Consider the following 13,572-nt stretch of genomic DNA (forward strand, 5'->3'; position numbering starts at 1 on the left):
GAGGGCAGGGACACAGCACAGAGCACTCTGAGGTGGCTCATCCTACTCATGCTGAGGGCAAGTGTGGGCAGCACTCGGGAGCACTCAGCCCCTCACAGGGGATTGCCCAGCAAGGGGAAAGTCTCTGCTGCTCTGCTGGGCTGTGCAGTGACCTGAAAGGCTCAGGTGATGGTTTGGGTCGGTGCATACTCAGACAGGAGAGACCAGCGCCGTTCTCTGCGACAAATCCTCAGTAATCCTCCAAAAGCAGAAACAAAAACTAAACAAGTGATGCAGCCTGAATGTGTGAACAGGCTTGGGTGGCATTGTTTGACCTTTGGCTCCTGCGCAGGCAGGGTTGGTTAATCCCTCAGCACTCCCACAAGGTTACACCAGCAGAAAGCCCATCTCTACACAGGGGGCAAGATGAGCTGTGCACCCCTTTGCAGCAGCTTTGCTACACCCTTGCTGCTGCCCTGAAGCTCAGTGTGCAGCCCCACATTAGCTGTCTCATTAGAAATGTGCTTGTTCTGCTCTTGTGCCTGGTCCTCTGTCAAGTTTGCTTGGTGACACTGAAACCACTGCAGAGAGGGTGTTTTATGCCTTTTCACTTAAATGTGCCCTCTTTTGGGTGTCCCACCCTCAGCCAGAGCCTGCAGAATGGAGGAATGTGTGTGAGCAATGGGGAAGACCATGAGATGGGGGCCTACAAGGCTACCACAGAGGGACTCGTCATCAGGGACTGTAGTGATAAGACAAGTGGTGATGAGTTTAGATTTAAAGAGGGGAAGTTCAGGTTAGATATGAGGAAGAAGTTCTTTACTGTGAGGGTGGTGAGGCACTGGAACAGGCTGTCCAAAGTGGTAAATGCTCCATCCCTGGCAGTGCTCAAGGCCAGGTTGGACAGAGCCTTGGGTGACATGGTCTAGTGTGAGGTGTCCCTGCCCATGGCACGGGGTTGGAAATAAATGATCCAACCCAAGCCATTCTATAATTCTAAGACCCTCTAAGGTTGGGTTATGCTGCCCAGGCCTCTTTAGCCCCATACTCCCCATGCTTGCCTGCAAGCAATGCCCTGCCAGGGTTCCTCACTACCTTCAGTGCCCCAAGGGACACAACAGCAGCACTTGTGATTACAAATTAAACATGCCCAGGAATCTTCTCTGGCACCAAGGCCAACTGATTTAAAATAGTCTGCACTCATGCTCCTAAGCTTTTTTGCTCTCCAAAACACTCTGACTTCTTCCAAGTTGCCTACTGGGAGAAGTGGTTGACCCATGCTAATTCCTGACCTTTATAACAATATAACAGTGCAGAAAAGTTCCAGCACTTGGGGAAAACCCCCTAGATCTATTTAATTTATCAGTCAAGAAACAGATTAGTCATCTTCAGTATATTCAGGTGAACGCAAGACTTCTGTGATTGAAGTTGCTGATCCAAAACACTAGCAGTGTAGGAGAATTTTGTAGGGTTTCTGCTCTGGGGAAAGCAGCCCCTGCTTGAGCCAAAGTCATCACTAATCCAAGCATGAGTGTATTCAGCATGTTGATATCCACCATATCTGCTGCAGGTAGTGGCTGTGGGGTTCTCAGTGCACTCCTGCCTATCTCCTAAGCATCACACAGCATCACGCCACTGCTCTCACCTCCCTGCCCCAACCCGGCTTCCTACATGGGAGGAAAGAGGAAGGGGACCAAAGGTGTTTCCATTGCAATCACGCTGCCAGCAGTGCCTCGAACGCCCACCAGCATCATCAGTGACGGGAGGTGTGAATGGGCCGGTCATGCCATCCGGTTGCTCTGCTTGTGCAACTGCCCTCACACTCACTGCACACAGGACCTGTGAACAGGCTGAAGAGAAACCCAAAGCAGAGCTGCCCCACAAAATTATGCATTGCTTCTTACACAGGGAAACAGACAATTCCAAACACTAAGAAAATTTGGATCTGGAATCTGCTCCTAAGCCAGAGCTTTGTTAAAATTAAATGCGTTAAGTATCCATATGCCTCACCATCACGTACCAAATCAGATAACACGTTGCAGTCCCTTAAACCAACGCTATTACTGTAAGCAGTGCTGTACAGTTTGTGGTACAGTATGCACTGTTGTATACTGTGGTAAGAGAAATTCATTAAGAGTCTGTGCTAAAGCAGGTGATCCCACTCAGTTCTGCTAAGGTTTCCACTTAAAGGAGAGGCTTCCTTCTCTGAGGTTGCAACAAAACTTGGGTTCCTGTTCCTAAAAGGAACTGGTGTATGTCATCATCTGTCCAATTTATTCTGAGATATCTTTCGCCTCAGGTCTGCCTGCATTGCTATGAGTCATTTCCCCAGAATTATGTGAGGATATTTAGAATGTGTGCTTGGCATATTTAACAGCCTGAGCTAGTTGCCAGTTTTGGGTTCCTTTAGCATAGTCTACTGAAGAGATTTTGAAGATTAACTGTTTTATTAGATAGCAAGGATTAGATCTTCAGCTGTACAAAATGAGTGGTCTCACTGCTAATTCCCAGATAGGGTCCTTATCTCACTCCTGCATACATCTTCAGCCTTGAGCTACACTTGCTTTTTCTGTATCTTGGGAGAGATCCAATGGGAGGAGTAACATGTTCTGTATCCTAGTGAGGGGGAGATACTGTCATGGCACCTGCCCTAGGGCCCACTGAAGGCAGTAAAAAGCTGCACTTTGATTTTGGGATCAGGCTTAAGCCTGGCACAGCAAAGCACTGCTTAAACAAGTAATTAACTTCAACCATGTGCCTTATTTTTAGTGACTTCAACAAGACTCAAAAATGAGATTTTCCAGATGCTGATTTGAGGACATGGTAAGCGTGTTGCCGATTCAGGGCCTAGCTGCAGCTGTTTCATGCGCAGAACCTGGACCAGGCTTGCACTGAGCTTGCACTGCTCCATACCCACTGCCTTTCAGGGCAGATGTTCTCATTGCAACTCAGTCCATCACATGCCAGAGCTGAACTTTCAGATGCTGCAGTTAAACAGCCATACCCCCTGCAGAAAAGCCCTCCACAATTTAATAGGAAATTCCAGCCCTGAAAATGCTTATTTGGGGGCTTTTAAATCATTTTAACAGGAAATTGAGTATAAAATGCTATAGAATAGGTAGGAAATCTACTGATTTTCAGGGTCTATTTCAGATTTTTTTCTGCTGTGCTCCATCCTTGAAGATCTTCATGCTTTCACCAATATTAAATTCTGCAGGACTTTTCCACAGAGGAAATATGTCATTTATTTTCTTTACACTCCTGACTGAGCAAATATAGACAAAATAAAGTTTACTGTGGCACAAGGGAGACTTGAATCTGAAGTTGCTTTTCAATCGTCTGACATTACAAATGCCTGGAGCTGTGACTGATATCTCACACCCACAGCCAATTATGTTGCTTGGAAAATCCTGTTACATGAGCGAATGAGAAGGGTAAAATATATTAAACAAAGTTTTTCACTTTTGCAGAATTTTGGGGTTTTTTCTTCATTTTTCCCTTTATCTGCCTTGACTTTAAGAGGCTGATTCACAAAAAGCAGGATTTTCCTACCCAAAAGAGAAATGCATCCTCAGAATTATCACATCTGGTCCAAACTGAATCTTGATCCATGCACGTATTTCCTCCAGGACTGTTTCAGACTCAGGGTTGTGCTTCAGGTGTATCTTCCTAATGAAGATGAATTGCATATGGGTTTCCTTGCAGTTTCAGAGACCTAAAGGGCTGCACGGAGACCAACAGAGGCAGATTTTTGCATGAGGGAACACCCACTGGTGCATGTACATCTTTATATTAATTATATATCTAAGAACAGGATGGCTGAATATTTGTACATGCCTCTGTCTAATTGGGAGACTAATTATACAGATACAGATTTATAAAAAGAATGGAGAAAGAGGGCTGAAAAGAAGAGTGGATTATCAATTCCATCATGCACAATCTATGCTCCTGCATCCCAAAGACTTACACTATCTCTTTCCCAGGGTTAGGCTTCATCCACTCCCACTGTTCAGGCACATTTTCATGCACACTCATATGTTTCTTTACATTGCTAAGTTACACAAGTCTGAAAACCTGTGTGCTATCTGAATGTGTCCAGCTTTGAAATCTGAGCCCTGCTATCAAAGCTGGATAATGAAAACCAACATAAAAATCAGATTCAAGGGATTTTATGTCTTGAGTTAACACAGCAGAGCAGGGACCATCCATGGTTTTGGTGTGGCTGCTGCAAAATGCATGTTTTGATTCGGTGCCCTGGGAGCCTCAAGTCTGCTGTTACTATTTCTTTTCCAATTATTGCTGTGAGTGGATAAAATATATTTTAATATCTTTGTGCTAGGAGTCCTATCTAGAGAGAGAGAGGTATTTCCACTGCACTTCAAGACCATTACATTTATTTGCACAATTCACTTAACTCTGGTCCATGATATCACCAGAAGCCCTTGATGGAATTATGGTTCCATAATTACAGCTTTATAAATTACAGTCCTTAATAGCTTTAGGGCTGGATTCTCTCTTGCAATCAATCATCAGGGCTTCATTGATTTTATTGAAGTATATGGAGGTATGTCAGCTTACACCAGCTGAAAACTGAGGTGAGATTCTCACCCTTTGAAGTCATTGGGAGCTCTGCCATCAACTTAAAGGCAGCCAGAAGTTAACCCTTGGTCCTCATTTTTCACAGCCACTTTGCTACTGTGAACTGTGTCAATACAATAAATCATTGAAAATAACAATATCACAAACCAAAATGATGTTGCTAATTAAAATCTGTCATTATCACTTGTGCTCTAAAAGGTTGGGCACTAAAAGGGTTTGATTCCCTACCGCTCTGCACCTGAGACTCCCTTTGTATAGTCCAACACATCCTCAACTCCTGTAATACCCTAATATCTTTTTATGGATGTTCTTAGATATGCACACGTGAATATAAAGTTTCAGAGTATGTCACTGTGCACTCTCAGCTTATTTATTGTTCATGCATGAGCCTCAGTGAGAGGAACAGATAAATAACTGGAAGACATCCAGCATTTCAAATGATCAGCAAAGGGATGGATGAGTGCACTCAGGCTCCTCAGGCAATGTGCACAGTCTTCTGCCAAGAAACCAGACAGTAGAAGAGAAGGTTAAAATACTGAGCGTGTGGGGAAGCATTGCACTGAGTGAAACAAACATTCATACATAAGTAGTGAAAGTCACTCACTGCCACGGGTCAGGTTTGACCTAGTATTGATCACTTGGGATGGATGTGACAATCGTTCACTTAGAGAATAAGTAAAATACACTGTTAAGTCTTTCCCATTAAAATAGCCTACCTAGACCATAATAGTTCTGTGGGCTTAAATTTGGCTATATCTGCATTTTCAGTTACGGAAACGAAGTCACTGAAAATTTCAGTAGAAACCAGCTATTGATTTTTATGGCAATCAAAATGTGAACATCTGTGCCTTTCCCAAAGTCACTTTTGGCAGGGACATCAGGGACCATCAGTTCCTAAATCCAACCAGTGAACCCTCAATCACAGCTCATTCCATCTGATGTTAATCAAAAATCAAACCAGATCCTTCAGAGGAGAATTACTAAGGGGTCTGTTAAGAACAGCAAAGCACAGGCCCAGATTTACCAACAGGTGAGGCAGTTGTGGTGTATGCAAAGGAAGGCATAAAATGTTTATCCATTTAAGCCACGGTGACTGATGAAGGGTAAGCTTGAGAGTGCTTTCTTGGGTATTCCTGCACTGCAGTTTGGTTTCCCTTTCCTCTGCGCTTATGGTTACATCTGTATTATTTGTCCCTCAGCTAAGATAAACATTTGAATCCATTACAACAAATTTACTGGTTGCAGTCAGAAAAAAGCTCTCTGTTGCTTCTTGATAGCTCCATCACAGAGAGATAAGGGGCAGGCTGTTTGAAACGTTGAGCTTCTCATAACAAGGGAATCAAAGGCCACGAGACAGGCAGGCAATGAGGGAGCTCCAGCTCCAGGGCAGGTTGTGCTCTCCTCAGGAACCCTGGGGCAGCTGAAGTGGTGTTTTGGCTCTGACACATCAAAGGTGGCATTTAGGAAGAAAGCATTTCTTCAACTTGTGTCAGGACCATGATGAACAAAAAGCAAAGATAGAAAGTCAGGAAAAGGGTAAAGCACTGCATCCAAACCATATCCAAGGAGAGGATAACTGAGAAATTAAAAGCATTTGACCAGACACTTTCAAATGGACATCTCAACTTGGAGGACGATGTGCCGATGTCAGCAGGTACCCTGTAAGGTATGGATCCACTGCAGCACAAAATGCTATGGCAGGGAGGAGCCCACTCCAGCATTCCTGAACCCACATGCTTTCATGTGAACCAAGCCCTAAAAATAACATGAAAGCCATATCAAAAATGAACTGATGAAGTCAATCAAGGGGCTTTCTTCTTTGCTGTTGCTTGGAGGTATGTTGTAAGCAGTTTCATCTCAGCCATGTAGTACTAACTCATTGTACTACCGGAGAAGAGAGAAGTTTTCACATAGCAAACAGTTACTCCAAGCTACCTGCAAGGCAGTGATGAATACAGCAGCAGGGACTGCATTTTTCTGGGTCTAGTGCATTAACAGAGTGTTAACCAGGAGAACATTAATTATACATTGTGGCTGCTGCTCACCCCAAAGGAATTCAGTCTGGCAAAAAAACATCATAAAAAGGAAGGCATTTGGAACAAATTGATGTGTGTGGGACATATATAAATGCCATTTGCATCCTGCCATGAAGGCTCTTGAAGCCTCATGGCTCGAACCGGCTGTCAGGGTCTGCAGTGTCATCAAGAGCACCCTCAGATCATGGTCCAGTGACTCTGATCTCCACTTAATGAGCACTGACAGGGAGATTAGAACAAAACCCAAGATACCCTCTGGTAACATTTCTAGGCATAAAAACTCCTTTTCTGGTGAAGCTATAGGCTTGAGGTTTTTTTTCTCTTAATAATTCTGGTTTAAGGTAGACTTCAACATTTCAGTGACTGTGTACCAAGGCATCTGGGTCTCAGGGATTAACAATGTGCTGTGAGGACACAGCTCCCTCAATGTCTGTCCAATTTCATGCCCAGAGCCGCCTGACTTGCTTGAATCCACACTCTCCCCACAAGACAGTTCCTTACTGTGAGGATGGTGAGGGACTAGAATAGGCTGCCCAAAGAAGTGGTAAATGCTCCATCCCTGACAGTGTTTAAGGCCAGGCTGGACAGAGCCTTGGGTGACATGGTCTAGTGTGAGGTGTCCCTGCCCACAGCAGGGTGGCTGGAACTGGATGATCTTAAGATCCTTTCCAACTGTAACCATTCTATGATTCTGTGACAAGCCAGCACAGCACACCATCAGCTTGCACCCATCCACCCCTCAGGAAAGAAAACCAGGAGATCCAGTCTGCCACATCTAGGTCTGCTGGAGATGCAACAGCACAGGGAGGCAGCCAAGACAGTCCCAAGGGGCTGAATCAGCTCCTCCCAGTTACAGAGGGTTGTATTTGGTTTCCACTCAGACCAGTTGTTTATAGAGTGCTGATCATCTATCTCCAGGATGCTTTGAACAGAAGCACACCTATCACCAGATGCCAAAACACTGTTCAGAAGAGCAAAGTGACCTGTATTTTCAAATCTATACAAGAGGGGTCAGGAGTTAGGTTCAACAGCTGGTTACATTACCGGAACGCTATGTCGCTAATGCATGCACGCTCACAGGGCACAGCCTGGTGTGAGCACTGAGACTTTGGGTTAAAGCCACCATCGCTTTATAAATTGTGCACAGTCATCCGTAATCTTTGCAAAATACAAAGTATAGTTTGCTTTCTGTTCTGCACAGCCCTTTCATTACAGAAACATCTGTTAGAAGTGCTTTAGCTAAGGGCTCGTCAGAGTTTCCATTATAAACCCCCATTTTCAAGGGGTTACTGCACGGGTTTCAAGGGGTTTACTGAGCCATAAAAAGTTGCTCCAGGCTTAAACTTGGCATAAAAGGTCTCCAGTGGGAGAATTTGTATTTTTTTTCTGAAACCAAAATGTTAAAATACATGCAGTTAAACAAAAGAAATTCACTTTCCATCAGAGAGTGCCTCTCCCAAATCTGTATGTGTTAGACATACATACATCTACACACATCGTACATGGGCCTTTAAAAGCAAACTATTGATTAATTTATTTATTAAGCTATTTATTAAAATAAAGTCACTAACTTCAGAGCTTTATTGATTCATTTCAAATATAAGTGCCCAGGTGATTTCAGATAGAAAAGCAGCAACTACATAGAAAATAAATTATCTCTCCATATAAAAAGGTGTTGGGGAAGAAGTACTTTTAGGCTATTTTGACATCCCAGCTTTAACTAAGCATTTCTCTTGCAGACAATAGGTTTACCCCTGCATTGGCAGTAGGATCTAATGACCAGTGACCCGAGGGCAAGCGGAGACAATATTTCTTTCAAGAGGCTGTCTGCTCCAGCAAGATGGAGAAGATTACCAGGAAGATGTTAAGTAGGAGGAAATATGCTTGTTTAGAGAAGATAAGCAGAGGGGAAGGATTCACTGTACTGTACTGATCAAGGCAGTCAAGGTGATCCATGAGCAGTGGTAGACACAAAAATCCCCCAGGCAGCCTGGGGACAATGAAGAAGAGGCAGAAGCCATAGGAGTGTTCAATTCAGGAAGGTCTGGTTCACAAGTAAAGGAAGATGAAGCAAAGCTAAGATCCAGGAGACCTGTGAATTGGAAGGCTCATTTTGCAAGCTTGAGGGTATGAGCAGTGCTGATGTTTCAGCAGGGCAGCCCTTGGCTATAGGATGAGCAAAACTCTTGTTACACCATTAATTGTGCTGCCATCGGCAGCTGCAGCAACAGACCTCAGTGCTGATCCTGCAGGAATTTAAGCCCATAAGTAATCCCATTTAAATTAATGGGATTATGCCTCAGAAGTGTAGAGTTAAGCATATGTGTATGCGTTTGCTGGAGCAGGCCCTCGGCAACAAGCTCACTTGCAGAGCAACCTGCCTTCGGCAATGCTCTTTGTGCTGCCATCCCAGCAGCACCATCCAACAGGCAGAATGGCTCCAGAGTGAGCTGTAAGGTCTCTAAGGAAACCCCAAAAACTGGGGGAAGTCACACAGTGATTCAGCGAGTGGCACCCTTTCCTCTGACTCAGTCCTGAGCAAAAGTCCCAGCACGGCTTTAAGATGGGAAACTACGGCTGGATGTGCAGTCCCTTGGAGGAGATGGAAAACAAACATCCTGCCCGTGACCGCCACAGAAGGTCTCAGCAGCTCTTTAGGAGGGTTGGTTTTTCTCCCTGGTGTTTCTGGCCAAAATCCAATGGCTGTAATTTCAGCTTTCTGGTTCACCCTCCCAGCATGGGCTCCTGCTCTCTCACAGCCTTGTTTGCATTTTTGAACACCAACAAATAGCTGGTGCAGCCCTGAAGGGTGAGGGAAGATGTCTGTACACACAGCAGATGACCCTGGCTCTCTATGAGAATGAGCGTGATGTGAAGAAGCAGCATTGCTTCCTTCACTTGCACTGAAGACTGTTTTGGTTTGTATTAAAAGCAGAATGCTCAGCGTGCTTGACTCCAACAGAGCAGCTCTAGTTGGAACAACTAGAGATTTCACTACATGCAAATGGTTTCCTTTAATCCCCTCAAAGGCTTCAACTCTAACACTTAACTCAGGGAAAAGCTGAAAACATGGTACAGCTATCTTATGTGAATAATTGCATATATAGTGTCCTGCCTATGGATATAAAAGAGGAAAATTCTTCCACTGCATCTTATTATCAGCATGCTTGAGACATTTCTGACACTTGGGTGTTGGCCAGCCTCCCCCAGTGCTCTGGAGTCAACACTGCCATCACCTGATGCCTTGGGGCAAACCCATCTTTGAGCATCAGGAGCTCCTAGAAAGAAAATCAATCACTGAAGTCACAGGTTATCTGAAGTGAAGGCTGCTCATGGTTTCCTTCCTTCTTCTTGTCTTCTGTAACCTTCTTCTAAGGCAGTTGACACCATGCTTCTCAGGTCAGGAATGCGCAGGTGATCACCTCCTCACATTTATTATTATTATTATTATCCTCTATATCATGGAAGTCCTCTCAATTAGAAGGAATGTCTCAAATATAAAAGCTTTGACTGGATTGCTCTCAGAAATTCAGTTTTTCATCATTTGCAATGATGTAGATGCATGTTTTGGCTGGTTCAATAACTTTTCTTGAAAACATAAATATTAAAAATCTGACAACAAAAGTTGACAATAAGTAGCTGGAGAGCTAGGATATACACCAGCTAATGGGAATTTCCTGCTGCTACTGCATAGGTTTCTACCTTAAATCACTGTGACATTATTTTCTTATCCTGGGTTGTCCAACATGTCATGAGAGGAGCAGACATCTGACAGGTCCTAAAGAAGCCTTTTAGAATAGACCATACATTAAAGATTTGCTTTTGCTCTAGGAAGAGAACAATGTTCACAAAAGTTATATACATTTCTGTGCATTAGAATATTTTTCCTGGGCAGTCATAGCTAATGTCAACTTTATGTATCGTTCCATTTTGAAATTTCCAACATGCCCATCTCCACAAGCCCAAGGAAAAAGTCCTTTTCTTTGGACATTCTTTACAAGAAAGTGCTGAAAATCATGCTTTTTAAGATGAATGAGGATTGATGTGATTGTGTTACTTTAACAAGAAACAATCTAGTATTTCCATAAGCAATTAGACTATGTTAATAGTCCACAATCTATCTTTCCCAGAAATGACAGAAGCAACTTCTTAACTATATACAAGTGTCAGGGGTTTTGTTAATGTTCCTGTTTTAGAGACAAGGTAACTCACATTTCCATCTGGATCTAGCTCAGCTGTTGTGAAAGAGCAGCATCAGCATCCGCAAGAGCAGAAACAGCAGAGAGTCAGAGTTCAGGCCCCAGTGCCATCCTGTTGTTTCTGCAAGAGCAAGACAAATGACCCTGGGAAAATACAGCAGATTGCATCAGAGAGAGGTGTTATACTTGGCTGTAAACCTCTCTCTGAAGTAATCACTGGGGGTGTTGACTTGCCTTTCTTTTATTTTGCTTATTAAATATGATCTGTGATCCTGTTAGCACTTTGAGTGTCACACTGAAGCTTCACATTAGAAAAGGACTGCGTTGGAGATTCCTTTAGCTGTGGTCCACAGCACACTGGTGAGCGCTCACTGTGCCTGCAGTATGCTGGCTTTCGTCCTGGACTTGAGTTGAGAGGAACAAAGCCAAGGGAAGAAGAGATGAGATAAACAGCAAAAGCAGAGACCATGGTCAACTTTTACAGGAAGGTCAATACCTGTATTCCTCTAAAGACCTCTTAAAAAGAGGCACAAATGCTTTTTCAGTATGGTTTTCCATGTAATGTAAATTGCCACAGGGATGTTACACAATGACTCTCAGGATAAGTGCCCACGAGGCTGTTTCTTTATTGAGATGTAGAGCTCATCACAGAAAAGCTGGAAAACACCTGTAGGCGTGGGAATAAATTTCTGCTTTTACTGGAATAAGCCATACCCTGATCGTTGTGTAGGCTTTTCAAGACCCCACAGCATACAACAGCTATTTATGCCTGTCTTCTGAAAGAGCCTTTCATTCTTTCACAGTGTAGAGAATTTAACTGTCTTTTAGCAGAAGAAAACAACATTAAACCACACAATGAAGGTGGGCCATGAAGAGAAGCTAAGTGACATTAGCTAAATGCTGTAATCCAACACGTCAAGTGCAAGATTATACTAATCCTGAGATGCAGTGTTAGCACTGGCCTTTGGCACACTATTATGTTGTATTTCCAATGAATATAATAAAAGGCATAGCACTGAATGATTCAGAAGTCTGATCACAGAAGCTGAAGGGCAGTTTCCTGTTGTCTGTAGCAGCACTTGACAACCTTTTTCAGGAAGCCCCATCGATCACTTTTAACAGGCTCAACAGTGTCAAAACCCTGAGAAAATCAGTTCTCTAAGCTGTACCTATTTGCACCACACTTTCTACCTTAGCTGCCTTTCTCAGGCTGATCTATTTTAAATATTTCTTTCTGGAAGCTTAAAAGCTTGAGTCATTTGAGATGATGGAGTTACAGGGAAAGCTCCTTTTCCACCTCCTTTCCACACCTCCATGTTACAGGACTGTGAACGCCCTGTCCATGAAACTTCATTCTTTTCCTCCATTAGAAGAACTTGAAATTTGGCAGTGAAATGGCTTTTCAGACAGATGTAGCTTTCACATCTTTGAAAACCAGCATATATCCAGACAAATCTAGGTTTCAATGAGCAATGCACCCTTGGTACACAGGATATGCCAACCCAGAGCTGATCAGGGCTGATCTAGATGACAACTGAGCCAGCGCACAGACATCTGAGAGCTGCAAAATTCAACCCTGCTGAGAAGAGGGGAAGGGAAAATCAGGGAATATTCAAGGAGAGAGAAACACGTATCCACATATCCAACAGGGATGGGAAGAAACTTCATGGCCAAAAACGGGGAAAAGGCAGGTTTGCCACAGCTCTGCCCACACAGCTTTCAGTGACCAGTCAATACTCCCTTACAGCACGGCTATGGCATACAGTATCCTACAGTATACATTGAATTTTCACTTTTTTGTGCAGATTTTCACAGCCTTCCCTTCCTCCTGTGGCTTTTACTACCCGAGAAGGGAGACGAGAGGAACAAAAAGCTGCAAACTGAAAGGAGTGTGGGTGTGAGGGGGTTTATGTGTGCTTTGGTTCCAAAGCTTTGGCCTGAAAAGAGATATTTGCGTTAACAGACTACAAAAGAGGGATGATTTGCTGTGCTGGAAAAGTTAGAAACTCCTGCAACGTCAACACAGTTCATTGAAAGTTAGAAGGGGGCGTGTTATTTTTAGGTGCTAAGTAATTCACAACATTTTGTGTTTAAAATAAAGTATTCATCTGTACCATTATGAGTCATCTTTGCTCAGAGAGTTTACTAAAATATTCTCCTTATGTAATACTACCATCCAACATATTCAGGATCTCTATTTTTATCATGAAGTTGGTGTACACGAGAAAGTCTCCCAATATATTTATGTTCTTAAGGCTAATAGCAAAGCAAAACAATATTTCAGGTAGAGTCACTATTAACAAGTTGTAAAACGTTGATTTCTCGTCTTGTATTTTCAAATACTCTAAGTCTTTCCTATTATTATTTTTCTTCTGCAGTTTGTGTTCTGCACGCCTGCAGCCAGGAACATGTGTTTGCAATTATCTGAGCTTTCCATACCAGCTTTGCATTCAACAGCAACTTCTTTTTTTTAAGGTACGGCTCCTCCTCCCACAGAAGTTAATATTCCCCTCCTTTTTCACGCAGCAAAGAGCAGCAGCTCTTGATTTCAGGCCCATTTTAGAAATCATTTAATTTGGAGCTCCCCCAGACAGGAATGTTACTTCCTTCTAAACTTCTTGTACATTTTATGAGACAAAACCAAGCTTTCCCATTGGATGTGCATAAAGTGTTGAAGCAAGAGAAGGAAAACTGATGTCATCCACTCTGCCTTCATGAAATTTTCTTTAGTTTCTTATACAGTGAAGAATCCAAGAATC

The sequence above is a fragment of the Pezoporus occidentalis genome, unplaced genomic scaffold, assembly GCF_034315485.1.
Source record: "Pezoporus occidentalis ecotype Australia unplaced genomic scaffold, CSIRO_AGI_Poc_V1 ctg3, whole genome shotgun sequence".
Lineage (NCBI taxonomy): Eukaryota > Metazoa > Chordata > Aves > Psittaciformes > Psittacidae > Pezoporus > Pezoporus occidentalis.